The 3,578-nt window shown below is 50.4% G+C and overlaps 1 non-coding gene across 1 annotated transcript; it reads left to right on the plus strand.

Moving 5' to 3' along the window:
* The first annotated feature begins 1,727 nt into the window (after positions 1–1,727).
* On the plus strand, positions 1,728–1,807 carry TRNAH-AUG (transfer RNA histidin (anticodon AUG)). The gene has a single exon. It is a non-coding gene; the product is annotated as a tRNA-His (tRNA).
* Positions 1,808–3,578: the final 1,771 nt, after the last annotated feature.

The raw sequence follows: 3,578 nt of genomic DNA on the forward strand, positions 1-3,578 counted from the left end.
TTTGTCTGAACTTCTTCTTCTTCTCTCCGGTGAGCCAGCCACGGCAGCAGTGAGCGAGCAGAGTGCGAGGGAAAGGAGAGCTGCCGTGAGGAGTTGGCGGTTCCAACAATTGGTATCAGAGCCGCGTGGAGGAGGGAGCTCGCCGGCGATGTCCATCATGCTGTACGCCGGCGGATCGGGCAGCACGGTGGCGCATGCAGCGCCGATGCTCACGGGGGAGAACTACATCACCTGGGCCATCAAGGTGGAGGCCGACCTGGACGCCGCCGGACTATGGGAGGCGGTGGTGCCGCCGGAGGACGCCGCGTTGGCGGTGATCGCCAAGAAAGATAAGCCGGCGCGGGCTTACCTGCTCTGGGCGCTCGCCGATGATTTGCTGCTGCAGGTGGCCGCAAAGAAGACCGCGGCGGAGATACGGAGCAGCCTCAAGGCCCGGTTCGTCGGGACTGATCGCGTGCGGGCGGCGCGGCTGGGCACGTTGCGCAGGGAGTTCGAGCTCCTGCGCATGGCGAGCGACGAGTCGCTGGACGCGTTCGCGGGGAAGATCAGCGGCATGGCGGCGCGCTACACCGGGCTGGGAGCGACCCTTGACGACGAAGCAATAGTGAGGAAGCTCCTGGACTGTGTCCCGGATCGTCTGTACGCGGCGGTCGCCGGGATGGAGCAGTTCTGCAACTTGTCGGAGCTTCTCTTCGAGGACGCGCTCGGGTGCCTGAAGGCGTTCGACGAGCGGCCGCGTCGGCGAGGATAGGCAGGCGGCGAGCGGGCGGACGGTGAGCAGCTCATGCTCACCGCGGCACAGTGGCGGGCGCGCGAGCGGCACCGGGGCGGTGCACGCGGAGAGGACGACGACGACGGCGCGGCCAGCACAGCATCAGGCGGAGGGGACAACCGTCGCGGGAAGTGCTACAAGTGCGGCGTCAGAGGACATTTCAAGAGGGAGTGCCTCCTGCTGCGGAAGGAGCCGGCCGCGGGGCGTGCGCTGATGGCGGACGCCGATGTCGAGGACGCCGTGCTGCTCTGAGCCGCGGCTTAGGGCGTGAATGATGGGCTAATAAGCCACGACGACGAAGCCGGGCATGTCGAGCGCGGGTATGGGCGCGCGCTGGACTTCCTAGGCGCGTCGGGTCCGAGGACTAGGGCGTGCGTGTGTGCGTGCGTTGGGTGCATGGGTGTGTCCGTGCATTGGGGTAGTGTGTGTGTGTGTCTGTTGGCGATCCGTCTGGGGCGATCAAGTCGCCTGGTTGATGCTCAGCGCGAGACGCGGGCGCATGCGCATGCGTAGCGAGCGCGGTGAGAGCATGCAGGGCGTGGAGTAGATCGCGGGCGAGTGGAGGCGTGGAGTAGATCGCGAGCGAGTGGAGGCGTGGGTGCGTGCCCAGTGCGCTGGCTCAGGGATATAAAGCCACGGAGTGATCGTTGTAACAGTTGACACGGTCGAGTTCGTGCTCGAGGTAACAAGGGGGCGTTTGAGCGCCGGAAAAACCTCTGTATCCATCGTTTTTTGAATTTGTCTGAACTTCTCCTTCTTCTCTCCGGTGAGCTAGCCACGGCAGTAGTGAGCGAGCAAAGTGCGAGGGAGAGGAGAGCTGCCGCGAGGAGTTGTCGGTTCCAACAGTATCATCATTCCGAACGTTGTATGATCTGTTTGCTCAAAGTGAATAGCATATCTTCAGTTTTGCTAGCGTTTTGAACGACAGAAAGCTAAATAGAAGATATTTCAACAAGACAGTTTGGCCGAGTGGTCTAAGGCGCCAGATTTAGGCTATGGTCCGAAAGGGCGTGGGTTCAAATCCCATAGCTGTCATATTTTTTGGATCTGATGAGCTCCGCTTTTATTATTACCTCTGCGCTCGACAGCCAACTCTCCCCTGCTCTTTTTCACATCATGTTCTCACGGAACCACCCTCATCCCTTCTCAGCAATGTCAAAAAAAAGAAAATCGTTGAGGACGACAATACATTTGTTTTTGTATTGCATTCATATATCCATGCCAAAATTTCCAATGTACAGTTGCATGTTTTCCTCAAAAATGTTGTTACAACAACTAGTCTTTTTAATGTTCTCTTAAAAAACATTTTTTTCATGTCAAATATCACAATCCTGTTATTTCTGTAAAATATTATTTACGTCAACAATAGTTAAAAAATAACCCTAGATCAATCAAAGTAATTGCAACAATCATGAAATCACCATGTTATCTTCAAAACAATCTTCAGCAACAACTTTGTTTTCCAAACAAATTGTTCAGGGCAACAATCCAATTTAGGGTCTCTTTGATTCAAAGGATTTTCATTGAAGGATTAGAATCCTTAGAAATTTTTCAAGGTACACTTGTATGTTTTCTTCAAAATATTCTTTATACCCACTGGTATTTCCTCTCCGAAAAATATACTTGAAAAAAAATTCAAGACAAACATCCCAATCGTATGTCTTCTACAAATATTATTTACAACGACATTGTTTCAGTAATGATATGTAGAACAATCAAAGTAATGATGAAAATCAAGAAATCTAAATGATATCTTCAAAATATTATTTACAACAACAATTTTGTTTTTTTGTGAACGAGGGCAATTAGTTTTCTTTCTAATAAATTGTTCAGAACAACAATCCAATTTATTATGTACTGCATTTACATACCCCAAGTTAAATCACCCAATGTTCTCTTGTATTTTTCTTCAAAATGTTCTTTGCACCAAAATATTTTCAAAGAACAAAACACAAATCAACATATCCTCCTTCACGCAACGTAGCGGTGACGACATGCACTCTTCCTTCACGGCGTCCGATTTGAATGCCATAGTTGCGCGGGGGAGAGCAGGGAAGGAGGCTCCGCCTTCACCGGTCGGCCAGGAGGCAAATGCGGCTCCGTCTTGACGCGGCAGAGAAGCGGCTCCGGACCGTGGTCGTGGAGGAGGTAGCATTGTAGTATCAGCTCCATTTGCGGTTCTTATTCGTTCGGCATCACCACAACCTCCGAGAGGAGGCGTGGCTGCTGTTGCTTCGACTCGTCCACCTCATCGCAAGAGGAAGTGACATTCTCCTCCTTCGAGGAGGAGGCAGCCGCTGACGGACTAAAATCCGGCAGATCTTGAATAGGGGTCCCAAGCTAGTAGTCTTAATATGATGGTGGGCATTGGTATTACCTATGTTCGGGCTCTCCTTAGAAATAAAAGCCTACGTCCAGCTTGTAATGAAGGAAATATGCCCTAAAGGCAATAATAAAGTTGTTATTTATATTTGCTTATATCATGATAAATGTTTATTATTCACGTTAGAATTGTATTAACCGGAAACTTAGTACATGTGTGAATACATAGACAAACAGAGTGTCACTAGTATGCCTCTACTTGACTAGCTCATTGAATCAATGATGGTTATGTTTCCTAACCATAGACATGAGTTGTCATTTGATTAACGGGATCACATCATTAGATAATGATGTGATTGACTTGACCCATCCGTTAGCTTAGCACGATGATCGTTTAGTTTGTTGCTATTGCTTTATCCATAACTTATACATGTTCCTCTGACTATGAGATCGTGCAACTCCCGAATACCGGAGGAACACTTAG

Source organism: Triticum aestivum, chromosome 3A, assembly GCF_018294505.1.
Source record: "Triticum aestivum cultivar Chinese Spring chromosome 3A, IWGSC CS RefSeq v2.1, whole genome shotgun sequence".
Classification (NCBI taxonomy): Eukaryota; Viridiplantae; Streptophyta; class Magnoliopsida; order Poales; family Poaceae; genus Triticum; species Triticum aestivum.